This window comes from Bos taurus, chromosome 21 (assembly GCF_002263795.3).
Source record: "Bos taurus isolate L1 Dominette 01449 registration number 42190680 breed Hereford chromosome 21, ARS-UCD2.0, whole genome shotgun sequence".
NCBI classification, from domain to species: Eukaryota; Metazoa; Chordata; class Mammalia; order Artiodactyla; family Bovidae; genus Bos; species Bos taurus.
The window spans coordinates 20,575,524-20,602,855 of record NC_037348.1 but is presented as its reverse complement, the minus strand read 5'-3'; the positions used below and the strand labels follow the sequence as shown (position 1 = coordinate 20,602,855).

The window sequence follows — 27,332 nt, the reverse complement described above, 5'->3', positions numbered from 1 at the left end:
ACACTCTTGGCCAGACCTGCTGGGGGAGATCTTGGTGAATCCAGACTGGCGGGCTCTGTGGTTTCCAGGACAAGTTATCTGCTGCATTCACAACTCTGGCTTATGTAAACTCAAGCTGCTTTTGTCCTTTATCTCATAACATCATTTTCAGAGATACCCGACGATGACAAGGATCATCTCTGTGTGACTGATGAAATAATTTAGCTGGGTTTAGGTCGAGATAGCAGGCAGCTGACTTGTTTCATCTCTTCCAAATATACGGAAACGACAGAAAAAATAGGAGCTGAGACAAGTAAAAGGGCACAGATGGGCTCAAAAACGCAGTTCCAGAAATGGAACAGAACTGAAAGTAACGAGTGGGGAGCCATAACACCTGCCAGATCTGGGCCACACTGCGGGCTGGAGGCTGGCTGTGCTGGGCCATCCAGGGCTGAAACGCTCACCGTGAGATGGGGAACCAGAGCCGGGCCTTCTGGGTTAAAGACCCATGGCTTCCAAAGCAGCAGAGGAAACAAAAAGAGAAACAGGGAGAGGGAGAGACAGCAGTGTTTACAGAGCACCATCTAGGTGCCGAGCTCCCCTTATATTTCATGTAAAATGCGTCCTAATGCTTTTAAGAGTACCTCTGAGGTAGGTACTATTATTATTCCATTTTACAGATGAGAAGACTCTTCAGAGTCCCTTGGACTGCAAGGAGATCAAACCAGTCAATCCTAAAGGAAATCAACCCTGAATATTCATTGGAAGGACTGATGCTGAAGCTGAAGCTCCAACACTTTGGCCACCTGATGGGAAGAGCTGACTCACTGGAAAAGACCCTGATGCTGGGAAAGATTGAAGGCAGGAGAAGCGGGCAACAGAGGAGATGGTTGGATGGCATCATCAACTCAGTGGACATGCTGCTGCTGCTGCTAAGTCGCTTCAGTCATGTCCAACTCTGTGCGACCCCAGAGATGACAGCCCACCAAGCTCCCCCGTCCCTGGGATTCTCCAGGCAAGAGCACTGGAGTGGGTTGCCATTTCCTTCTCCAATGCATGAAAGTGAAAAGTGAAAGTGAAGTCGCTCAGTCGTGTCCGACTCTTAGCGACCCCGTGGACTGCAGCCTACCAGGCTCCTTCGTCCATGGGGTTTTCCAGGCAAGAGTACTGGAGTGGGGTGCCATTGCCTTCTCCACAATGGACATGAGTTCGAGCCAACTCTGGGAGATAGTAAAAGACAGGGAAGCCTGGCATGCTACAGTCCATGAGGTTGCAAAGAGTCAGACACGACTGAGTGACTGAACAACGACAACAGATGAGGAAACTGAGCCATAGAAAACTTGAGTGACTTGCCCAAGGTCACACAGGTAGTAGGTAAAGAAACCAAGATACATATCAGGCTCCAAAGAACGTGCTTTTAACCACCACGCTGTGCTACTTGAAAAGAGGAAAAGTAAGAAAAAGAGAAACAAGAAAGAAAGTGGATGGTAGAGGAAAACACAAATGAGACACCAAGAGCCTGCAAAAATCATGAAGCTGTAACATAGTAGAGCTGGGATTCAAGCCCAGTTTTTTTCTGATTCCATCACACCCAAATGATTTAAAAAGAAAATGAAAGCCAGTTGGAGGGGAGATTCAATTAACCTTCAGAGTAGCCTTGCTCAAATTCAAATTTTTTTTATTTTTTCCTATTCTGAGACAAATTAGACACAGAGGACCAGGCTTTGTTGGGGGGTAGGGGCAGGGTACTAAGGAGCATGTCTCCAGCCACATCACAAGCCACCTGACCTTTCCAGGGCTTGGCTGTCCACTAAAAAACAAGGGATGTGCCAGATCAGAGATCTTAAACTGGCAACCCATGGGATGGCATTGCATTTGGTTGGCATTTTTTTTAATTGTATTTATTAGCTGCCAAGTTATAAACACCAGGAGATTGCAGATAAAAATCGGAATCTCTGGTTTCTCTTGAGAAGAAAAAAAAAATCCGAAGGTTTGGGAAACTGATCCAGCATTCTCACATGGCAGCAATGAATGGAGCTGAGCAGGGCTGACCCTCTAGACAGATTGTGCTCTCTCCAGGTGGCCACCGTCCCCATATGGTCCTCAGCAATGATCTCTGACCTCCTTAATCACTGATGGTACCTGAATGGTCGCTATAGGCATCCGAATGTGCAACCCTTGGGGAAAGGGTTGTTGTTGTTTAGTCGCTGAGTCATGTCCAGTTCTTTGCGATGCTAAGGACTGTAGCCCTCACCAGGCTCCTTTGTCCATGGGATTCTCCAGGCAAGAATACTGGAGTAGGTTGCCATTTCCTTCTCCAGGGGATCTTCCTCATCCAGGGACTGAACTCTCATTTCTTGCACTGGCAGGCAGAGTCTTTACCACTGAGCCACCAGGGAAGACCAAGGTCCCTACTAGCCTTGAATAAGTCTATGCTGATTGAATATTCAAAATATACACTATCAGTATATGTATGAAAGTGAAAGTGAAGTCGCTCAGTCGTGTCCGACTCTTTGCGACCCCATGAACTGTAGCCCACCAGGCTCCTCCGTCCATGGGATTCTCCAGGCAAGAATACTGGAGTGGGTTGCCATTTCCTTCTCCAATCAGTATATGTATAAATGATAGGTTAATACAAAAGAATTATGGAAAGGCAAAGTAGCAAATAACAAGATGCAATACATCTTATTTATTGATATTTACACTGATGTTTATTTATACCTTTACTCTTTTTTTTTAATTTTAGAAGTCATCTATCGACTTCTTACTTATTTTTTAGTATTTTATTTTTATTGATTTATTTGGCTGTGCTGGGTTTTAGTTGTGGCATGTGGGATTTTTTTTTTTTTAATGTAGGATCTTTAGTTAAGGCAAAAGAACCCTTAGTTGGGACATGTGAACTCTTAGTTGTAGTATGTGGGATCTAGTTCCCTTATCAGGGATTGAACCCAAGCCTCCTGCATCAGGAGCACAGAGTCTTAGTCATTTGACCACCAGGGAAACCTCCTGCAGTTTTACTCTTTCCACAAACTATTTGAGATAGCTTCAAGCGAATACTGGATAGACGTCCACAGAGAAAGATTCAGAAATGCAGTTAACTGCTGAGTGCTTCCCAGTAAGAAGTCCCAGGAGTTCCCTGTCAGTCCAGTGGTTAAGACTCTACGCTTCTAAAGCAGGGGACACAGGTTCGATCCCTGGTCAGGGAACTAAGATCCCATATGCCCTGTGGAGTGCCCGGAAGAAAAAAGAACAAAAGAAGTCTCTGCTTTCTTCGGAACAGAAACCTAGAAAACATGGCTAGCTAGAAAAAACCAACTACAGATCCCAGCCTCTGTTGCAGATAGGAGAGTCCACGTGACTAAATGTGGGCCTGTTCTGAAGGGGCTGGCCTGCTTTCTGGGGAGACACCTAAAAAGGCATTAACTGTTCTGCCCTTTTCCCTCCCTGCCTCCCTGGAATGCAGGCAAGAGGGCTGCAACTCCAACAGCCATCTTGGGCCATGAAGGGACCATGAGGTCACTCTAGGAGCCACACTGAGAGGACAGGAGAGGAGAAAGACAGAGGCTCGGGGTCCATGATGATCCCATGGAGCCACCGTGTCAGACCTAGACTGCCTATCTCAGGATTTCTTTTCTGCAAGAGAATAAACCCTTGCACATTTCAACCGCTGTTATTTCTAGACTCTCTGAGTCTGTAATTTCTAATTACACAGGAGGAATTACTATCTCCCTAAATCTTCATGGATGTTACCCTGGCTGGGTTATTATTAGAGCACAGGCAAACTTTTCTTTCTTTTCCAAAATTCATAATGACTACAATTTTTTTATTACCAAAAATATCTTCAAAATGGCAATGAACAAAATCTAAAAAGAAAAGAAACTCTGAACAAGGAAAATACCTACGTCAAGATATATAAAACTAAGCATGTGACTAAGTCTAAACTATATCTGAGCTTTCTGACTGCCAGGGGGAAAAGGGAAACCTAGCCAGACTTGAGAGTCTCCAAAACGCAGAGATAACATGTGTTACACTCTTCTTACCTCCCAGGAAGACACTCAGAGAAAAGAGGGATTTTTTTGGCACAAATTTATTAAAAAAAAAAAAAAATTCTTCGAGACTTTACATAAGGGGACCTTGAGTAATGTGACAGGCAATGTCCTCCTACAAGATTTTTTAATAGCAAATGCAGTAGAGAATTAATTTCCTCAACCCTTGAAAAACACTAAGGGTTTAAAATTGGATTTAATTCCTGAAGGCAATCCTATGAGAGGTTTCTAATTATTATGGTCCAAATGCGGAGCCTTGAGCTGAAGCCCCGAGAAGCAGGGTGGTTCTACTGTAGATGGCTAGGGCCACCTTCCTTGAACTTCAGGGGGCTTAAAGACCTGATGACCTACGTACAGTGTGCCTGGAACTGTGCTAAGCATTGTGTAGAACCACAATCAAATAGAATTCTCATTTTAGCTGGGGGGAAAAGAAGTTTGTGTTAGCGCTACACTGACTTTAGAAACTTGGGGACAAGAATAAGTAGTCCAGGGAAAAAAAACGTGGGGAAAGGACTTATGGCGCAGCTAGAATTAGAACTGGGCATGAGTGAAGTGTGGATTCAGAAGAAGTGTGTGTGTGAGTCTGTGTGAGGGAGATTCTTCACGTGTGCATGCGTACATGCGCACTATATACGTTAAACCAGGAATTAACTGGCAGGTGTGGACTGACTCTTTGATATTCATGTGCATTTCTCTTACTGCATTTTATTTTATGGTCTTCTTTCTAAGTTCGACCTGCCACTAAAAATTAATATTCTGCACTTGTTACAGCCATAACAAACTTAGCTTCCCCGATGGCTCAGTGGGTAAAGAACTGGCCCGCAATGCAGGAGACACAGGAGACACGGGTTCAGTCTCTGGGTTGGGAAGATCCCCTGGAGGAGGACATGACAACCTACTCCAGTATTCTTGCCTGGGAAATCCCATGGACAGAGGAGCCTGGTGGGCTAAAGTCCATGGGCTCACAAAGAGTAGGATACGACTAAGCACAGACGTACCCTTTGTGTGTTTCCTCTCCCTTCCTGGGCAAGTGAAATTCAGTTAAAATGGACCTCTGGCAGCCTAGGGCTGAGTATGCATTAGGTGGAAAGCAGACATTTTCCCTTCCCCACCCCACCTACGGTGTACCTGATCAGTGCTTCTTCCATTCCAACCCCCACATTTCTCTGCTCCCACCACAGTCTTTTTTTTTTTTCCTATTTTTTTTTGGCTGGGCCACACATCATCTAGGATCTTAGTTTCCTGACCAGGGATGGAACCCATGCCCCCTGCAGTGGAAGCTTGGTGTCCTAACCACTGGACTGTTAGGGAGGTCCCGTAACACGGTCTTTTTATGAGTGGGATTTTGGTGCTGTAACTGATAGTTAAAATTCCATCTGTCATCTTAACATTTAAAAAGTAATCCGAGGTGTTGCCAAAGGCTCAACAGGAAAAGAACTTTCAGTATCGTCCTTGGTCTCTAAGACACGCTTGGGCACCTCCATCTCCACCGGTGCGAGGGCCTGGGCTTCTCACTGCTCCCCCGTGACGAAGGGCATTATTTTCAGATGGAGGCACAGATTCCAGGAGAGATGTCTGGGACCTGGTCCTTGTGCTTGCTCTGCCCCTTCTTAGCTGGTGACCTTGAAGAGGTCACTTAACCTTGCTGGGCCCTAAAGAACTCATTTGTAAAAGGAGAGGACTAGATTAGAAGTTGATGATGCCAACGGTCTCTCTCAGCTCAAAATTTCTGAGATTCTGAGGGATAGAGTTGCAGTCCTTGGCTTCAGAGCACAGGAAACACTCTCTCTGTGCTCGGTAACAGGAGATAGCCCTGCTTTCCAGTCTACTTTGTGGACCATTAAACAATAAAACTCATAAGAACTAACAACCCTCAGGGCCTCTGTTCTTCCTGCAAATAAGTCAAACAGTAATATATTTTCAGCTGTGCCATTTACACCAATAATTCCATCCTATTCATTCCAACTCCATGACTGGGGTTTCAGCCTTGGAATACTAATGTTTACTAAAAACCTAAAACTTACACTGAAGAAAAGGAGAAAAACACCAAGCAGAGACTGCACACGTAGAAGACTCAATGGCTGGTAATAATCGGGTGAACACTGTTTCCCCAAATCCACGTCCACCAGGGAACTATGAATGCGACCTTATTTGAATATAGGGTCTTTGAAGATATGATCAAGTTAAAGTGCAGTCACACTGGTTCAAGTGACTCTTAACCCCACAATTGGTTTCCATGAAAGAAGAGAGACATCTGGACACAGAGGACAGGCCATGTGAATGAAGATGGATGTAGAGACGAGGGTCATGCCTCTCTGAACCAAGAACGCCAAGGATTGTTAGCAATCCCCAGAAGCTAGGAGAGGGGCAGAAGGAACAGATTTCCCTCAGAGCTCTCAAGAAAAACCCGGCCGGCTCTCAGAACCTTGCAACAAGGAAGTGGTTGTCCAGTGGTTAGGACTCCACACTTCTAATGCAGTGGCCACAGGTTCGATTCCTGGTCAGGGAACTAAGATCCCACTTGCTGCATGGGTCTAAAAAAATAAAAACTCATTTAAAAAAGAACCTTGCTGACACCTGATTTAAGACATCTAACCTCCAGAACTATGACAGAACAGATCCAAAGCACCTCTCATGACTCAACTGTTCCATACCCCTGTCCTCAAGAGGTTGACGAGAACCATTGCCACACTCTTTCCAAAGTCACCCAGACAAGTTCCAACTGATACTAACCATAATCAGCTAACAACACGATACTCCCAGGCTACTTGCATAGCACACGACAAATTGCACTCTGGGCCCAAGTGTTCACTGGCTTGGCCTCATTGCCTCTGACATTCAGCTGTTAGGACCATCCTTTCCTCTCCTGTTCTAGGGAAGTGAAGTGAGAGAGCCCAGAGACGAAATATCACAGGCTGGGAACAGAGGGCCCCCTTTTCCTTGCCATCCAAAGGACCTGACAAGCAAACTTCAACACAGACATTAGTCCTGCGTCAAATACACCTCAAGGAGAACGAAACCAAACTCTTAAAGGATTTCTCTCTTTCAAATCCAATCTAGTTGAAGTAGATAATGCTTCGGTTCATTCCCTGGAGTAAGGTGACCCAGTGTCAAACCCTGACCCCACCCAGGTCTGGTGTTTGTCTTTGGGCCACATTTCTTACCTCCTGTGGGCCTTGTCTGCAAACCGAAGGTGTTAATTTTAAATCAGTCCCTGACATACAGTAAGTTAAGTGTCAGTAGTGTCCATCTCTTTGCAACCCCGTGGACTGTAGCCCACCAGGCTCCTCTGTCCATGGCATTTCCCAGGCAAGAATACCGGAGTGAGTTGCCATTTCCTTCTCCGGGGGATTTTGCAGACCCAGGGATTGAATTTGGGTCTCCTGCATGGGCAGGTGGATTCTTTACCAACTGAGCCACCAGGAAAGTCAGTATACAGTAAGTGAACCCCAAATATTAGCTACCCCATCACCACCATTAAACTCTCCTCCATCTTGCCTTAGTAAACACTAATCTGACAGGTAGCAAGTACCACAAAAGATGCCCTTTTCCCAACTGACACAGAGGCCTCATCAACAATGAAATAACTAGTGGATCCACTGCCTGGGCTCTTCCAACAAGTTTCAGATTACTCCCAGGACACACTTTCGATTCTTCTAATGCAGAATCATGTTACACACTTAATAAATCACTGGATAGTAAATGTTCATCACCAAGGTTCATGAACAGTTCCAAGGTACATTTTCGTTTATGCTGAAAGGGTCTGGCAGTCCACAGCCTGGACCTCTGCTTCTGACACATACACCCTCTCTCCTGCCAAGGGACCCCTCCTTTCCCACGGAGACCATTCCTCCAACTGCACCTCCTTCCTGCCTGTAAATCTACTCTTGCTCGGTTTTCATAGCAAACCTGTTCAACGCCTTGAAATAAAACCCCACGCCAGCACAGTAAGCCTGGGGCAGGCTTGCTTCCTCCAGAAGGCCCTGTGAGTAGTATAGGAGAAGGCAAGGGCCATATCACATGGTGGTCAGGTCATTCTAATCTGTCCACCTTTTGGTGACAACTTAGAGAAAAGTTGTTCAGTCGCTAAGTCATGTCCAACTCTTTGTGACCCCGTGGACTGGAGCCCGCCAGGCTCCTCTGTCCATGGGATTTCCCAGGCAAGAATACTGGAGTGCATTGCCATTTCCTTCTCCAGGGGATCTTCCTGGATCAGGGATCAAACCTCGTCTCCTGCACTGGCAGGCAGATTCTTTACCACTGGGCCACCTGGGAAGCCCTTAGATAAAAGTAGTCAACTCTAAATGGAGGCAACATGACATATTTGGGGAGAAAGCAGGAGGAAAAGGGCCAGTTTCTCCCTACTTTATCTGCCACTTAACTAAGGAAATTGGGGCTGTTGTACACACCACACACAGTCACACAGAAGGGGAGGAACAAGCCCAGAGCAGATTTGCTGGAACAAAGCCTGGACACCCCTCAGGAGCTGTTTCTCTGCACTTGCTAAGTGCTCAGTGACTCGGGGCTGAGACGGAAGGTTCTGAAGTATGTCCTAGTCAACCCAGACGTGTGCACGCTTGATAACCTGAGCTGATTTTGGCCCCATTCTGATCTCACAGTGAGATTTCAATTCTCTAGGTCAGTGCCTTGGCCAGCAGCACAGAGAACCACCTCTCAGCACAGCCAGGCTGTTTCAATCCTGTGTGTCCTCCTCCCAAGTAGACTCCCATGGACTGAGCCTTCAGGGTAACCTGGTTTTGAAATTCTGCCTCTCACCACTGCCATCACCTCACGCCCCAAATTGATGGAGAACCCTGGCAATGACAGGGGTAATTGTATTTTCCAGATATGCCAAGACACATTGATTAATTAACTGATTGACTTCTGAACACTAAGCATCGAGTACCCAGGCCCTTTCCTTCAGCAGATCAAACCAGGGACCAGCTCTGGCGTCCTGGGACCAGGCTATGGTGCTGGGCTGTGGGTGGTGGCAGGAAGATCCAATTGCTAGTTCCTTACAAATCAGGTCCTATGAGGGGAAGGGAATGCTCTGAGTCACACTCAATTTGGTAAAGAGAAGGGGATTTCCAAATGATTAAATACATTTAGGTTAACCTCACTCTCAGTTGTGTTCAAAATGAAGAGCTTGAAATTGCCTTTTTGTGAAAACTCACCCAAGTGATAACAGTTTCGTTTAACCATATTCTTCCACAGTCATAAGCTCATGCATTCATCCTGCTGCAATTTCAGAAGGTGTCCTACAAGTGTCTAGTAAGAGCAAAGTCATCTTATGAGAGGAAGTGTGAACCTTGTACTTAAGTATCAGGAGTGACTACTAACCCATAGGTTTCACAAAAGAAGTCACTAAACTAAAAATAGCTGGAGACTGTGTCACCAGTTAAGCAGGCACATTGATTTGAGCCCTTTTACATGCATTTACTAAATTACCGAAAGGGAGCTGGCCTCTCTCATTAGCAAATAGTCTTCCTCAAAGAGTAGTACTTTCTATTGGAAGACAATGGGTAAAGCACTTAATAAAATTACAGGAAAATTGTTTTCTGTACAGTCAAGAAACCATTCAATGCAAACCTGAGGACAAACCCAAAGTTCTAAGCCAGGGGTTTCCTCTACGGAGATCCAATAGTTTTCTAATATGACTGGCATTTTAATGGAGAGATTTGGTAACTCCAACACTGTATTTAAAAACATACACTGTGGGACATCTTTGGTGGTCCAGTGGTTAAGAATCTGCCTGCCAATGCAAGGGACACAGGTTCGATCCCTGGTCCAGGAAGATCCCTCATGCCATGGGGCAACTAAGCCCATATGCCATAACGACTAAAGCCCGAGTGCTGTGACTACTAGAGCCCAAGAGTCCTAGAGACCGTGACAAGAGAAGTCACTGCAATGAGAAGCCTCACATTGCAACTCAAGAAAACCCATGCACAGCAACGTAGAGCCAGTGCATCCTAAATAAATAATTTAAAAAACACTTTAAAAATACATACTGTAATTAAACTCTGTAATATCAAAAGAAAATCTCAGTTTATCAGAAACCAACAAACCCAATTGCCTAGTACACAGGAATTTTTTTAAAGATTTTTTTGAAGTGAACCATTTTTAAAGTCTTTATTGAATTTGTTTTAACACTGTTTTTATTTTATGTTTTGGCCAGAAAGCATGTAGGATCTTAGCTCCCTGACCTGGGATCGACCCCTGCTTTGGAGGGTGAAGTCTTAACCACTGGACCACCAGGGAAGTCCCTGGAATTTTTAAGAGATAGGTACAACTGAAGAGAAGGGCATCTCCAGACTTCTTAAACAGAAGAAACTTCCAGGGCGTGCGATGGGAACGGCAAAGGTCCCACCCAGCAAACAAGCTTCTAGATGGAGGAAACCAGGGATGGGGTGGGAGGGCAAGCCCTAGTGCCTGGCACAGCCCTTGGCTGAACAGTGACTGACCCTGGGGCTTCCCTGGTCCAGTGGTTAAGAATATGCCCCTGCAATGCAGGGAATGTGGGTTCGTTCCCTGGTCACGGGGCTAAGACCCCACACGCTATGGAACAGGTAAACCTATATGCCGCAACTGGAGATCCCACATGCTGCAACTAAGACCCAATGCAGCCAAATAAATAAATATTTATTAAAAACGAAACTCTAGGTTCTAACTTATTAAAAAAAAAAAAAAGAAGAAGAAGAATCATTGACCCCATGGAACTCACTAAAACAGAAAGTTTCACACAGACCTGCAATACAAAGCACTTACAGCCACCTTCAGTTAATGAGAGAATAAAAATAATCGGGAGTCCCCATTCCTGAGCATTCTGTCCCAAAGGCCCCAGAGCCAGATTGGTGCACAGTACTTGGCTAAGACACACACTTTGAAGCTGTAATAGGAGCATGATCATGATGCGTGGCCCTTTATAATCCCGATGCTTGCCTGTCACCACGCAGGCAGCAGGAAGTAGGTCTGTGAGGAGAACCAACCCACAGGTCAAGCCCCTTGCCCCTGCCCTAGGAAGAGACACTTCTGCCCACTCGCATGGCCACAGGGCCAGGCTGGGCTCATCCGCTCCTGGCCTCTCCCAGCTCTGGCCTCTGATGATGAATTCTGCCCATTGCTGTTTAGTTACTCAGTCTTTGCGACTCCCAGGACTGCAGCACGCCAGGCTTCACTGTCCTTCACCATCTCCCGGAGTTTGCTCAAACTCATGTCCATTGAGTCGGTGATGCCATCCAACCATCTCACCCTCGGTCGCTCCTTCTCCTCCTGCCCTCAATCTTTCCCAGCATCAGGGCCTTTTCCAATGAGTCACTTCTTCGCATTAGTTGGCCAAAGTACTGGAGCTTCAGCTTCAGCATCAGTCCTTCCAATGAATATTCAGGATTGATTCCCTTTAGGATTGACTGGTTGGCTCTCCTTGCTGTCCAAGGGACTCGCAAGAGTCTTCTCCAACACCACAGTTCGAAAGCATCAATTCTTTAGTGCTCAGCCTTCTGCCAGTAGTGAGAACAGTAGCTCCCCTCAGGGCTTGGCCTAGAAAGCAGGAAAGGTTCTGGACTCCCTGTCCTTCCAAGAGGGAGAGAAGGTTCTAGGGGCAAGGGTATGCAGTGTAAGGCATGCTTTACTTACTTCTGTTTTATTAACATATACCTCGGGCTCTGGGACTAGACACAGGATCTCCTGCAGGCTTGGAGCAGTAAGCTTAAAGGTCATGTGGATTCCAGAGACAAGTACCCACGTCCCGGAAGACAAATCCACCAGCTAAATGCAGACCCATAGGACGCACTGACTCATACTCAGGCCTTTAGGCTAAAAATGAAGGGCAGGGTATCTCGAGACATTCACCCTTCTGGGGCTTCACAGGCCTCCAGGGAGCCCCTACCCAGCCTCTGCCATCAGTTCTGCCGTTTCTGAGAGCTAAATAGAGCTTTGTCCCCAGCGTCCAGGTCACAGCTCAAGTGGAAGGACCCAGATGTGCTGGATTCTGGCTCTCAGAAGAGGAAGGGGATCCCATCCCATTAGCGTCTCCATACGATGTACTTCTGGTGGTATGAGATGCTAGTCCCTAATCTGAGCATGGGCTGTGCTGTGCAGCTCTGAGTAGATCACTTGCCCTCTCTGGGGATTTTGAAGTTTACCCTAAGAGCCCCTGTGGTATAATCAAATGACAAAAGATTTTTTTTTCCCTTCCATTTATTCTTTCTTTCATTGAGATGTATTGGACGTACAGCACTGCATGTGTTTAAGGTGAACAGCATAAGGACTTGATTTACATCGTGAAATGACGATTGCAATAAGTTCAGTGAAGCTCCATCACCTCATACAGAAACAAAAATTAAGAAATATAAAAAAAAAAAAACTTTTTCTTTGTGATGAGAACTTTTAGAATTTACTTTCTGAACAACTTTCATATTTCATGTTGTATATTACACCCCTAGTGCATTTTAATCTTAGGACCTTTGTTTGTATCTTTTGCCCTTCTTCAGTCAATTTCCCCTCCTCCTGCCACCTGCCTCTGGTAAGCACACAACTGATCTCTTTTTCCATGAGTTTGCCCATATGTTCTTGAAGTAAAACTGACCTGTAACACTATATCACTTCCTGTTATACAACCAAGTGATTCAATCTGTCCATACTTTTAAAAAATGATCACCTTAAATCTAGTTACGATATATCACCACATGAGATATTAAACAGTCATTCACTATGTTCCCCACATTGTACATTTCACACCAGTGATTCATTTATTTTGCAACTGGAAGTTGGTACTCTTAAATCTCCCTCACCTATTTCCTTCTTCCCCCCACCCGCCTCCCTTCAAGCAACCACCTGTTTGTTCTCTTTATCTCTGTTTCTGTTTTGTTTCTTCATCTGTTTTGTTTTTCAGATTCCACATATAAGTGAAATCATACAGTGTTTTGTTTTTGTCTGACTTATTTCCTTAGCATAGTACCCTCGGGGTCCATCCATGTTGTTGCAAACGGCAAGATTTCATTCTTTATTATAGCTGAGTAATATTCCACTGTGCATATGTACTATATCTTCTTAATCCATTCATCTATTGGTGGGCACTTAGATTACATCCATATTTTTGTTGTTTAGTCACTAAGTCGTGTCTGACTCTTGTGACCCCATGGACTGTAGCCTGCCAGGCTCCTCTGTCCATGGGATTTCCCAGGCAATAATACTGGAATGGATTGCCATTTCCTTCTCCACGGGATCTTCTTGACCCAGAGATTGAACTTGAGTCTCCTGCATTGGCAGCTGGATTCTTTACCACTGAGCCAGCAGGGAAATCCGATTGTAAATAATGCTGCAAGGAACATCAGTGTGCATATATCTTTTCTAATTAGTGTTTTTGTTTTCTTCTGATATATACCCAGAAATGGAAATGCTGGATCATATGGTAGGACTATTTATAATTTTTTGAGGAAACTCCAACTGTTTTCCACAGTGGCTGCACCAGTTTACACTCCCACCAACAGTGCGCGAGGACCCTCCTTTCTCCACATCCTCACCAACATTTATGTGTTCTCTTTTTGATAACAGCCATTTTGACAGGTGTGAGGTGATGTCTCATTGGGATTCTGATTTGCGTATATCTGATGATTAGCAATGTTGAGCGTCTTTTCATGTGTTTGTTGGCCATCTGCATATCTTCTTTGGAAAAAACATCTATTCAGAACCTCTGTCCATTTTTAAAAATTCAGTTCAAATAACATAGATTTTAGAGTCATAGGCCTTGGGTTTGAGTTTAGGTTGTTCCAAGTGACTTTGAGTGAACTACTTACATTTCATGAAAGTTCACTTTTTCTTCTATCAAGTAGGGGAGGGGAGATTACATTACACACTATGGAGGGAAAGAAGTTGGTGAAATTATGTTGGTTAAGAAAATGCTTTGTAATTATAAAATACCAATACACTCAAGACACGGTTCGCAAAATGCTTAGAGCTTTTTACAGGAAATCTGCCTTATTATATATTTCAAGATTATAAAAATGTAAAGAAACAGCTCGAGGACTTTCGTGGTGGCACAGTGGATAAGAATCCGCCTGCCAATGTAGGGGATACAGGTTCAGTCCCTGGTCTGGGAAGATCTCATATGCCGAGCAGCAACTAAACCTGCGGGCCACAACTAGAGCCTGTGCTCTGCAACAAGAGAAGCCACCACAAAGAGAAGCCCATGCAAGGAAGGGCCAGCACAGTCAAAAATAAACAAATAAAATTGTTTAAAGAAAGAAAGAGCTAGGGAGTTCTCAACATATGAAGAACAGGGGAGTTGGTCCCTAGGCAGTCTTGAGCTTGACTTCGTCAGATCTTTCTACCAAGGACGCTGAAAATCTAGAAGAATAAAAATTCAGAGGCTCTGACATGAAAAGGGCAGCTCTCTGGGTTGATATATTTTGAGGTCTTAGCTAAACAGAAGGAGGTTCACGTTCTCAAAAGTTCCTGTCTCCTCGTCCATCCAACACAAACGTCACACTGTTGTTCTGCACTTTCCTCCCAGTCCTCCCACTAAGCAAATGAGAGTTCTCTGCCTTCTTTAAAGCCTGAAGGCAAGTCTCCATTGTTATTCCTAGTCGCCCAGCAGCCTTCCTCCTTCGGTTTTTGTTTAAATTTTGCCTGTTCAGGCAGGCATTTGATCTGAGTCCATCTCCACCTCCACCGAAGGCAGGTGAGCCTCCCAGGGAGCAGAGACTCAGCCACGAGCTCAGTTTACAGGTGGTCTTCCTCTGCTGGGCTTTCCCTGCGCCTATGTGATGCCAAACATTAGTTTCCTGGAAGGTAAGTTAGATTTCACTGGAAATGAGGGAAATGTTTCTCCATTATTGCGAAAATGATCCCATTTTCCCCAAATTGATTTACTTGTGTAAGTTGGATGCACCCTCAAGGATAAAGCAGTGGTTTGTAAAAGTAGGGGCTTCCTGGGTGGCTCAGATGGTAAAGAATCTGCCTGCAACGCAGGAGACCAGGCTTCAATCCCTGGGTCAGGAAGATCCTCCTGGAGAATGGAATGACAACCCACTCCAGTATTCTTGTCTGAGAAATCCCATGGATAGAGGAGACTGCCAGGCTACAGTCCGTGGGGTTGCAAAGAGCTGGACACGACTGAGTGACTAACAATTCCAATTTTCACTTTTTAAAAGTAGGGGACAGACACCCCACCCCCACCACCCAAAGTGTGTCAATATCACTGGGGGAGCTATTTGCAAAACTACATCCCACTTCTGACATTCCACTCTGCTCCCCACAGGTACCAAAGGCATCAGCTTCATTCTAAGCCCTATGGGGACTATGAAAGAAGTACAATACATGGCGTCCAGGAAATAATGAGCAAACAGTGCAAACCCATATATAATGAAGAATGAAATCCTAAGTTCCAACTATGAATACTGGAGGAACTCAAAGGAGGCAAGAAGAAGGAGGAGGGGGACTCAGATGGCTAGAGAGCCATCTAGGGAAGGGAGGGAACAGAAAAGAGGGAAAGAAGGGGTGGGTGCAGACCTCAAGCTGGGCTCAGGAGTGGAGCCAAGGCCTGAAGATCCTGGACAACCAGGAAACTGGCAGGTAGGACAGGAGGAATGGGTCTGGGAGCAGTGGGAGTGGGTCACTGTGGAAGAAGCTTCAGGGCTTTACTTCCAGGGGGAATTCTAGACAACAGCTTGGAAGATGGTGCCCTGGTGGAGCCCAGTGGGCTGGCCCACTGGGGGACAGATGTGCCTCGGTAGGTATGAGAAGCCCTTGTTTGGCTGGGTGTAACCCGACCTGTAGGATGTTGGACAAGCATTGTCATTCACCTCGTGAACATCGCCCCAAGTTGCCATGACATTGCAGTAGTTTTTAGACAATCTGCTGAAGTATTCAGGAGTCTTCAGTTGAGGACTATCCCCTCCAGGCCCTCAAAAACGTCCCGTTTCCTACCTTTGTGTTTTCCAGATACTTCTTCATGACTAGAAAATCAGCAAGCCTCACTGCCACATAAAAGTGATGATTCATGTCCCTTTGATCTCTGCTGGGGATTCTGGTCCACGCCCTGCTAATTCAATCCTCAGTGTACAATTCTATACAAGTTTCAATTCAGAGTGTGGAGCACGGGAGCAAGGGAGGGGGCAGCACTCTGTAAATATTTATTAATGGATTGAGCCATTAATAAACAGGCTGTTCTATGTAGCAGAAGAAAGGAAAGATACCCAAAGAGAAGGTAGCAGAAAACTACCCATTAATTGTTGGCATTCAGATAAATACTGAAACACCATTAGAAGACTCCCGGCACCTGCTTCCTACTCCAAAACACCCAATGCAACAAAACTGTCGGCATAAGCTTATTTGAGCTAGAAAATTTAAATCTGAATACAACTAATCCGAAGGTTAACCTAGACTGAGAAGTTAATGGGATTTTAAAAATAGGGATCTCTTTTTTTAGGCTGTTCCCTATGGCATGTGGGATCTTAGTTCTCTGACCAGGGATCTCTGACCACTCCCCCTGCATTAGGAGCGCATGGTCTTAACCACTGGACCACGAGGGAAGTCCCCAAGATCATTTTTAATATCTAAGAAAAATGGAAAAATGCTTCCTTAAACATCTGTGACATTCGGAACAGGTTTGTGTAAATAGGTCAGAACAAGTCTTGTTACAAAGATTTCTGCTTCATGGAGATGCTCCCATAGGTGTGCAGGGGTGGTGGGGTAGTGAGGCTGCTCACAGTAGGGTGGCAGGCTTTGGGGGCAGAGCGATTTGTCCAGAATCACAATCCTACCACTGACTGGTTGTATGACTTGGGGCAAGTTTCTTAACCTCTTTGCACCTCAGTTTCCTTACCCATTAAAATGGGGATGATAGAGTGTCCTGCTGTTACCACAAAAACGCTAGATGCAAACACGATGACTTGGCAATGGTGTGTCCACCAGATGTGGCAAAAGAGGAAATTGATTTATCCAACTGGACTAGAGGGTCCCAGGGCAGAGCCCAAAGTGTAGGTCTCTTCAAGCCTGATTAGTCCAGGTCCTGAACTTGCTTGTGAGCGATCACCAGCAACCCCAATTTAACCATCTCATGCAGGTGATGAGCAGATCACAGACATTCTACACATTCCCGTACCCATTCCTGACCTGTAGCTTGTCTATTAGCTCCCCCAGAGAATTTATAAAGTTTATGATTCACACATTAGGGGTCAAAGACGCTCACTCTGAAATCCAGTAAGTGCTCTCTGGCTAATTCTAACTAACAAGTCACTGTCTCTTCAAAAGGAAGGAGTAGAACCAGATGAAAACAAAATTCCTATTTGTGTAGCTCTACAGTTAATCAAATGCTTGTGAGCTAAATATTAATACATTACATTGCTTAATCCTCAAACAAGTCACAAAGTGCACCGGTGTTGACAGTAGAGACCTATATGGAATTTATTGTTTACAGAGTGCGTCCTCAGACATTACCTCACTCGGTACTCATGACAGTTCTGTGAGTTATTACTAATGCCAGGGAGGAGGAGGCTGAGGCCTGGAGACCCCCCCTGGGCCAGGCCTGGGAAGGGCTCTAGGAATACAGAGAAACAAGCCACCTGTCTGTCTTAGAGAGCTTTCACAGAGCTGGATGGATCCTGATCCCTTTGGCTCCACTGACAGCAGCTCTGCACATCCTCTCCCATCAAAGAGGGCCTTCCGGAAATATGCATTCCCCTCACAGGCTCTTTGGTGGCAAAGTCAAGATTTCTCTCGCAATTTTAGGGTAACATCCAGCTATGTAGAGGCAATAAATAGAGTGATGGGTGACATTAATGACAGACCAAGTGAAAGGGACTGAGTTTTCTAAATTGGGAAAAAAGTATGCTTGACTATCATCTCCTTGGCACTTTCCATCATCTTACTATTTAGAAGGGCACATTTTTTAATGTCATTGACAAGAGTGAGCGAGCACTTTATTTACATGATCAGAATAGAAACGGGAATTGCAGCTGGGGTATTCGGAATCTGAGAAGCTGAAGCCTACAGTCCAGGCCACACAGGAAGCTATAGCTGGGAGGGGCTGGAAGCTCAGCAAGCATTCATGGAAATCCACCTCTGGGCCAAACAAGGGGCCAACAGTGGGACAGAGGGTGTCCAGTCCCCAGAGAGGAGCCTGGATGGTAGAGGCCCCCCAAAGAGAGGGCTCAGTAAATGTTTATTGAAAGACGCCAGAGCAGGGACTCCCCTGAAGATCCAGTGGTTAAGACTCTGAGCTTCGAAGGCAAGGGTGAGGGTTTGATCCCTGGTTGGGGAACTAAGATCCCACATGCTCTGTGGTGTGGCCAAAAAAAAAAAAACCACTTCAGTGCTATCACGTCATCCTGGGAATACTGTGCTTTCCTGAATTTCTTGAGAGCAGTAATGTCATAGCTGGGTATTGGAGAAAAGTGAACAGGATGCCAAACAATACATGCGGAGATTTGCTAAAACGCATTGCCCCTCGTTAAGTGAACAAAGCAAGGAACAGACTCAAAGGGTATTTCTAAAGTGTTCAACAAAAACATGTGGAAAGGAGCCATGCATGACACAAATGTGACTGGAAACCTCTGTCTTGAGGTTAGATTTCCACTGGGGTATTTCAAACTCAGGGGCCAGGTGGCCCCCTCTATGGGAAAAAAAATAGTCCTGCCTTTTATTCGATTCTTACATCAAATTGCTTTGTTTTCTTTTTTAAATGCAGGGACCCCAGAAGAAAGGAGCTCTAATTTATGTATTTATTGGACACACTGAGTAGCATGTGGGATCTTAGTTCCTCAACCAAGGATAGAACTCGAACCCTCTGTCTTGGGAGCCCAGAGTTTTAATCACTGGACCGCCAGAGAAGTCTTTACATTGAATTACTTTTATTCAATTATTATTTCCTATACTATTTCTTAAAACATATAAACATAAAACCAGGCATAAATTTACCTTAGCACTTTTCCAATTATGGAGACTAAAATGAATGTACAAAGAAAAACAAATAAAATTACCTAAAGAGTATAATTCAGATTGACTACACTCGACTACACCACTTTCCTCTGCTGGAACCCCTGTTTCAGCCTTCATTTGCACACTTGGCTTCATCTGACACCATCTTTTCTCCACACTAAGTCTGTCTCTGTGTTTTTCTCATAGCAGGTTAACCTGGCTCTAAGTTACCAGAAATTTATACACAAATGGCACTGAGGGACCTCCCCGGTGGTCCAGTGGTTGATTTTGGTTGTTTGGTTGTTTAGTTGCTAAGTCGTGTCCGACTCTTGTGGCCCCGTGGACTGTAGCCTGCCAGGCTCCTCTGCCCATGGGATTCTCCAGGCAAGATTACTAGGGTGGGTTGCCATTTCCTTCTCCAGGTCCAGTGGTTAAGAGTCCAGTTAAGACCTGGTGCAGCCAAAGAAATAAATAAAAATAGAAATTTAAAAATTTTTAAAAAAAATAATAAGAGGCACTGAGGTGGCCTGGCTGGACCCTAATATAATATGGTCATCCCAGTGATCCAGGCATACCTTTAAAATATTGCCAATTATCATTAATATGAACTCTAAAAGTCTGAGTGTTCTTAATTTAAGGAGAACTCAAAGAAAATCAAGGACATACCCTTGGTCTTGGATTGGGACATATCTGTAACCCAGAAGGAATGTCGTGGTACTGACTGCTGGAGGAGAGCAGAGGGTGCCATGGGGACTCAAATGAAAAGTCACATTGCATCTCAGAAACAATATGAGCCACCCCCTGACATATTACATCAAGAATTTAATACGTGTAAACATACACTTCAAAAGACATCACATCAAAGGGCCTCATTCCAAGCTGTGGAGGTCCCACCCTGGCTTCCCCCACGCCTCTTCCTTAAGAACTACAACACGGCACTTTATTACTGTGGTTTAGTTTTTTTTTTGCCACAGCTTGCAGGATCTTAGTTCTCCAACCAGGGATTGAACTCAGGCCCTTGGCAGTGGGAGCGCAGAGCCCTAACCAGTGAACTACCAGAGAACACATGTAAGACATGAACGTACCCTGACTCCCATGAGTCAGCTCGCATCACTCTGACGGCACCATCACATATTGACATTATGTGGTCTGTATCCCCTAAAAGAAACTGGGCAAAAACTGCACCAAATGATGCCACAGCTAGGTTAGCTTAAGTGAATGGCCTTGTTTCCCAGCAGAAGAAAAGCTGGCACTGTTTAAGGAAACTGAAAAAGTGGAACCTTCCTTGAATAGAATCCTCTACTTCAGACCCTCTCAAATGCCATGATTCAATTTCCATTAGCAAAACTGTTTCAAACAATTATTTATGTACTTAAACTTTTGGCTCCACTGGGTCTTTGTTGCTGTGCACAGGCTACTCTGTAGGGGTGCTTGGGCTTCTCACTGTGGTGGCTTCTCTCACTGTAGCTCATGGGCTTGGCTGCCCCATGACATCTGGGATTTTCCAGGACCAGCGATTGAACCCATGTCTCCTGTACTGGCTTTCCTGGTGGCTCAGATGGTAAAGAATCTGCCTGCAGTGCAGGAGACCCAGGTTCTATCCCTGGGTCGGGAAGATCCCCTGGAGAGGAAATGGCAATCCACTTCAGTATTCTTGCCGGGAGAACCCCATGGACAGAAGAGCCTGGTGGGCTACAGCCCATGGGGTCGCAAAGAGTTGGACGTGACTGAGTGACTAACACACATCCCTGCACTGGCAGGCGGATTCTTATCCACTAGCCCACCAGGGAAGCCCTCCACCTTTTTAATCAATCTAAATACGTTCTGTTTAGAAGGCTGCTCTTTATTCTGGGAGGTGGACCCTCCCTCATTTTTGGTGTTAAAATGTCTTTTCTTAAGAAATGACGGTGATGATGGAAGAGAACAGAGCTTTTTTATTTCCCTATTTGAAAAACAAAATTCGGCAATCCTGTGTTGGACTTCCTGATTTTTTTTAACTGTTGTCACTGATATGACTAAGTAACAGTACACAAATACATGCCTAGCGTGACTATGCAGATATGGGGTGGTTTTTCAAAGCTTGTAACTATTCTACCTCCAGAAGCTGACTGATAACATCATCCCCTCTCATATTACATCACACAGCAGCTATGGCACAACTGATTGAGAATGTAGACGCCTAGGGAGGAGCAAAGATCAGAATGCAACGATTCTCCGTTAGACTGGCTGACTGACATTATGAAGATTCAAAGCAAGGTCAAGGTGACTCTAAATTAGATTCGGAGGGAAATAAAAACAAGATGAAGATTAAGGCAGATTTTAAAGAAAAGGGAAAAATAAAGCAGCAGGCAAGATGGAAGCCACTGAGGACCATAAGACCATGTTTAAATCAGTGTGGTTAGAAAAACACAATTGCAGCCAGAGAAAATTCAAACACAAAGACCCCCTAAACTCTCTTTAGAGTAATCATCAAGAGCCTAGCAAGGCCACGTGAGTCTCAGAGGCCTTGGAGATGACAAAGTGATATGGAGAATGGGAAAGACTTCTGAGGAGAGAAAAAAATTATATTCCCAAATATTGTTTGGGAAGGATGCTTCACAGAGGCACAGGTGTGAGAGCTGGTTTTTCCTGGGGTGAGGGAAAGGAAGGGCCGGGGCTTAACAAAGCCGACCAGACAGGACGTTGTGTCAAGAAGGGAGGGTTCCCCTTCTTATGCCTAAGGCGAACACAGAGCCGGGGCTGGGGTGTAGGAGACGGATTAGACGTGGTAGAGATGCCGAAAGGCCAATCAGGAAGGCCCAGAGCTTTCCCTGGAGACCAGAGAAAGCACAGCAAGCTTTCCCAGGTGATTCCAGCACCTTCTGCCCAGAGCGCAGGCCAAGGGCCTAAGGTCCAACGTTCATTTTTCAATGTCCCACTCTCCCTTCATAGGAGGACCTTCAGGAGAGGCCCTCCCCCTCACCTAGCCTCCTCCAAGGCTCAGAGCTATAGGACATAGAGGAGAAAAATATTTGCCCTCCAACATCCACAGAAATGCCTTAGGATCTCCATGTGAAGCTATTGCCTAAATAAGACTGGTTCTTAGCAGCCTTGGAAACAGAATCGAATATTTAAAATAGATCACCTTTGTGAAAAAGGATACTGAAGCTCTTCCTGTACTGCAAAGAAATACTGAGTGGAAAAGGGCATGTATCGTCTGCTACCATTTGTGTAAAAGGGAAAGATAATCATAATGCATTTGCTAATAGATGTTATAAAGTATCTTGGCTGTGCCCGGAACACCTCTGGAAGATGAAAAACCAGTAAGAGTGGTGCCTCTAAGGAATAAAACCAGGTGGCGGCGGTCAGGGACGGGCAGAGATGTAGTTCCTGCCTCACTTTTGTGACTTTTGAATATTTTCTTTCATCATGTAGATGCGTTACCTACTAAATTTTTTTTTTTTGCAATACAAACACTGAAAAATCTAAAATAATAATAATAAACCCAGCATAGTCTTTCTGCAGCAAAACCAAACACCCTTGTTAATCTGGACAGCTGTCTTCCTGGCACACACCAGATGCTCAGTTTGTTGAACTTAATGAACCTCCGCTTGAAAGAAAACAAAAGAAAATCAGAAACCAGGCAAACCCAAGGGTATCAGTTCTAATTCTCTAATAAGCTCTTTACCTGGCTGTTACTTAACTACCACAAAAGATCATAAAACAGTTCCTTGGGTCACATGCTCTGCACCCAGCTGGGTCCAGTGCGCCAGCCTCATGGGTAACAATAGGTCTAGTGGCCTGTCCACACCCCCCTTTTATAAATAGAAAACATATAATCCAAAAACATGATGCCTTGGAACCAAGACCACAAAAACAAACATGCAGATAGGAAAATGATCCTGAAGGGAGATGTCAGCACCTGCAGGGTATCAGTACAGAAATAGCAGCTTGTGGGTTAAAAAACATCAAGCACCAGCCAAAAAGGTTAGAACATGCAGAGCCACTATGAACCTCATGCCAGAGCGCAAGAAGAGGTGGCATGAACTCCCTGCACTCTGTTCCTAGGGACAGTATAGCCTAAGATGATACAGGAAGGCTGAAACACCCCTTGCCCCAGTCATCTATACGCCTAAATTGGTCAAAAAGTACTCAAAACCCACACTGCAAAAAAAAAAAAAGAAAATCATTCTGTTGTAAGTAGAAGGTTGTAGCAGAAATTCTGCCACATGAATTCCATTGTATTAGAAGGCTCTCTCTCCTAGGGTTTTTCAAAGAGCCAGGTTTCATGAAAAGAATAAGACTTCACCACGGTCTTCCCTAGGACCAAAGAAATTATTTTGAGGTGTGGACAGGAGCTTGGGACAAGGGTGGTGGGGAACTACTATACTCTCCATGGTCCCTGCCAGAGATTCCCAGGAAAAAAGTGGAAATGGAAGAAGGGAATGGCAACCCTCTCCAGTATTTTTGGCTGGAGAATCCATGGGCAGAGGAGACTGGCGGGCTACAGCCCATGGGGTCGCAGAGTTGGACATGACCCAGAAACTCAGACACACACACACACACACACACAAGAAACAACAGCAAATGAGAAGCCCTTCCACCCAGAAGTTACAAGAAAAGAAAGCAAGAGAGAAAAGGGCCTATATTAATACACAAAGAAACTACAACAATTATTCTAAGATGGCTGAGGTCTAGAATGTCCTAAACAAAATAACACAAACAAAAACCCAAACTCAGAATCAGTTGTAAGGAAGGTGCGAATCAATGAACAGCGATCATCTTTGGTTCATTCTAGAAAACATGTAAAAACAGAGAAGGGAAAAACCAAAAGTGACCAGATTCCTGCAAGAAATAAAGACGACAGGTTACCTTCCGATGAAAAGGGAATTGGCTGGCAGATTGAGAGTAGATATTTATCAGCCCCGTGAAGCTGATAAAGGAAGTGAAGGTGAAAGCAAAGAGAAAGAAAGGGGATTTCCCCAAATAAGACAAGAGGGAAAGAACCATTCCACTGCACGTGCCATCTGGTTTATTTCAAGCTCAAGAAAAGAACAGGAAAAACGCAGTGAAATTAGTGAAAGAGCTAGATTACCAGCAAGAATCAGTCACACACTTGTGCTTCTGCCAGGGAAGGCAGGCGCTGCTGGTGCTCTCCCTCCTCCCATGACTAAGTAACTTACTTAAATGCATTTGACACACGATCCCTGAACTTCCGAAAAGCACTTAATACAGTGGCTCATGAAATCTTAATCTAAAAATGTTCACCCATTTATAATCACGCTGCATCACACTGACAACTGGGACGAAGGGCCGAGCAGGGGGGATAGATATTTGGAAGAATGCCGTGGAAACTGATATTATCAGGGTGTTTATCACTTTGGGGGGTTTTTCGCCCTCTTTTAACGAGAACAAGATATGGAGTCTGAAAAAGAGTATAATTGCAAGGAGAGGACTAACAGAGACAATGAATTACCTGATTCAATAAAAGACAGAAAAATAAGCAATAAATAAGAAATAAAATGTGATGTGACTTGAAAAACCCCACAGACATCTGTGCTACAATGAAATCTGGAATATGTTTAATGAACTGGGCGAGTGGAGGCAGGGGAAAAAATCAGAGCCTGATAGAAAATACTGGGGGGTAAGTACAAAGAAAATAAGGATTAAAAAGGCAATAGAAGACCATATTTAGCAAATCCATAATGTTTGTTGTGTGCCAGGCACTGCTCTAACTGCTTCTGACATCAAAACCTCAAAGCAACCTCTAATCTAAGTACCATTATTTTTCTTGTTTCAGAGGTGAACAAGCAGAGGCACGGGCTTCCCTGGTGGATCACCTGCCAATGCAGGAGATGTGGGTTCAATCCCTAGGTTGAGAAAATCCCCTGGAAAAGGAAATGGCAACAACCCACTCCAGTATTCTTGCCTGGAAAATTCCGTGGACAGAGGTGCCTGGCATGCTATGGTTCGTGGGGTCACAGAGAGTGGAGTAAACAGCAACAAACAGAGGCACAGAGAGGTTAAGTGACTTGCCCGAGGTGATAGCCAGTCCAAAGCAAAGCTAGGGTTCAAATCCAGGCACCCTGGCCTCAAAATCTGTGCCCTTAACGTCTCTGCACCCCACCCCTAGAATTTCAACTCAGAAGAGTGAGAAAAGGAGCTAGGAGTGAAATACAAATCATGCACTTGCTAGACCCAAGGTCAACAGATTAACCTTTAGTCATGGTTCTGTGATGACCAGTCAGTCCTGAGACCTCCCCAGGCTTTCATTCCCTCACCTGTGCATTGGGAAGGCTGATTAGATGAGCTCTACCTAAGGTGTCTTCAGCTCTAAAATTCCACAAGTCCATGCTGACAATCAGCAGTGTATGGACCGGTCTGCTTTCTGACTGGGTTAGTCAAAGGCGAATTCACCCTACAACAGGCAGCACACTTGCTATTAAGGTTCCTCCTCTATCTCCTGACCTTCAGAAGATTATTATGTCCTCTCCATTCAGGCAAGTGAAAGAGGGTAGTGAAAGGGAGGCTGTATGGTTTCTCTTCTGGACGCTGCTTTGTGTGGTTGCAATGAAATGGCCCTCGAAAAGCTCTGGGCCAGATCACATTAACTCTACTAAATCTACAGTCCCTCCCACCTCCAGGCATCTCTCAGGACTCCGATCTTGGAGCCTGCCTTTGGATCCGGTTACTGGAATGCAGGTGAAACTGACACACTGGAGGTGAAGCGACCAGACAGGAATCAGGAAGATTAAGAGAGTTCAAAGGAAGGAGTTTCGTGATGTCTAAATAAACCTTATCTTCTGCCTATGGTCTGTTCTCTTTGCTAACATCCACTCTGGAAAGTGAGACCACCAGTTCATTAGGAATGAATTCAACACCCTCTTTCAAACTAGTGAGCCCCCAGCAGTATTCTTCTGGAGGTAGGCCTTCAAAGTCAGAGTGCATCTATGCATGAAGAAGGGCCTTTACAGGTCGGTGGCACAGTCGTCCCTTTCGAGTCCTGGCTAAGCATCCCTGGCAGGTGGCTGTCACTTGGCCTCTGCCTGGTCACTTCCAAGGTCGAGATGCCAGCTGCCCCGACTAGCAGGGCCTGTGCTGCTGGACAGCTCTCACTGTGGGGAAAGACCACGAAGCGCCTAGAACAGTGCCTGGCAAGGAGCCGAGCTCAGTAAGTGCGCCTCCAAGTGGGTCAAAGCTGCCTCCTTACAACTTGAACCCATCAGTCCTGAGTATGCCCCTGGAGCCCCAAAACGCAGAGACCCTTCGGATATTCGGGGCTGTAATCAGATTCCTCGGCCCTCTCCTTACAGATGCTTTTGCCAGATCTCCTCACCAAGCCTGGCAGACCCCCCCCTCCCCAGACCCCCCAAGTGCGCACTGATGGACCAATGGCCGGTAGGGAGGCCGCAGTCGGGGATGTCCCCAACCTCGGTATCTGAAGCTTCAAGGGACAAAGGGCTTTCAGGAAGGCGTATCCCACCCTATGTGATCCAGGCTGCCTCCCTCCCCGCCGGCCCTGGGGACCCCCGCAGCGCCAGGTAACAGGCTCCCTGAGGATCCGGGGCTCTCAGGCAGCTGCGCGATGGGCCGAGCCAGGACAAGGGATCTCGAGGCTCAGAGGTTTGACCCAACTGATCGCGGGCTCGATCGCGGCAAAGCGGAGCTCGCTCGGCCGTGGCTTTACCTGCGCTTGGTTGACTACAGCGGCCCAGCTCGCCCCCGGTCGCGCTCCCGCAGCTCCACGGCTGCCGCCGGCGGTCATGGAAATACAGCCGGAACCCCTGGCCAGTGCAGCTCCCGCCGCTACCGGCCCCGCCCAAGCAACTGCCGCCACGCCCCTGACCACCGCTTCTGCCACGCCCCTAACCGCGGAAACCAGCCTGTTCATTGGGCAGCCCAGCGGCTGCTCTGCTAGCTCCGCGCTCTCTTTGCGCCCGGAGGGCAGCCCATTGGTCAGCGGACCTGCTCCTCAGAGCGGAGGCGGAGCCCTTAGCGAAGAACTCCAAGACAATTGGTTATTTTTGACGTCTTTAGCCCATAGGCCAAGGAACTATAGGATAAAGCCAGCGCGGAGGGGGCAGGGAAAAGAGAGGAGGGCTAAAAGATAGGTCTTGTGTGATGCTGATTGAGGCAGGGTGCAAATAGGGAGGCAATTGTGACCACAAGCTGGCTTGCCGGGCGGGGTAGAGTCAAGTGTCGTCTGGGTTTGGGAGGAGGAAGGCACGCAGGTAGTTCAGCTTCTGGGTCTGAAGGCTTCAGGCCGACCAATGGACTCACCTGTAGTCCAGGACACCAGGGCAAAATCTGGGGTCGTGTCCCACGAGAAAGGAGGCAGGTTAGTCACCAAGCCGCAAGGGGAGGAAAGGATGAGGAGGCAGCCGTCTCTGGCCTCTTCTAGCTAGGGAAATG

At 45.9% G+C, this 27,332-nt stretch overlaps 1 protein-coding gene across 3 annotated transcripts in view; it reads right to left on the bottom strand.

Annotated features, from left to right (window-relative positions):
• ABHD2 (abhydrolase domain containing 2, acylglycerol lipase) overlaps positions 1–26,693 on the bottom strand; it is a 113,988-nt gene extending 87,295 nt beyond the window's left edge. Inside the window, exons 1-2 of one of the 3 annotated variants that reach the window (XM_059879000.1) lie at positions 26,608–26,693; positions 17–19,391 (exon numbers count right to left, since the gene is read on the bottom strand). The gene's annotated coding sequence lies outside the window, so the exon portion shown is untranslated. 3 annotated transcript variants of the gene reach the window in all.
• Positions 26,694–27,332: the final 639 nt, after the last annotated feature.